This window comes from Apis dorsata, unplaced genomic scaffold (genome assembly GCF_000469605.1).
Source record: "Apis dorsata unplaced genomic scaffold, Apis dorsata 1.3 scaffold_60, whole genome shotgun sequence".
Classification (NCBI taxonomy): Eukaryota; Metazoa; Arthropoda; class Insecta; order Hymenoptera; family Apidae; genus Apis; species Apis dorsata.
Genome location: NW_006263360.1, coordinates 139,520 through 139,905, shown reverse-complemented (window position 1 = coordinate 139,905; position 386 = coordinate 139,520).

The window sequence follows — 386 nt, the reverse complement described above, 5'->3', positions numbered from 1 at the left end:
ATAATAACTCGTCCTAATTATTCTCTCCGCATCCCTCTATGTAAACTAGAGTTTAGAGCAAAGGAGGAAGAACACGAATTCCTTTTAAATATATACAAATTTGAAAAATTACAGAGACGAGGAAAGCTTGTGATTCTTACTTTAAAACCTGAATCTCCATCTTCTTTCCCTACTATCTTCAGCAACGAAGAAGAAGAAGAAGAAGAAGAAGAAGAGGAAGAGGAAGAGGAAGAAGAAGGTCCGAAGGTTCCGCCATAAATCGAAGATGGAGGCGGCCCTTGAAGCAGCGTAAGCGTGAAGCAGCTACGCCAAAGTCATTTCCTAGAGCTCTCCTGGAGCAAGTTACTGCAGCAACATCGGCAACTCCTCGGCGGAGGGTAATAAAG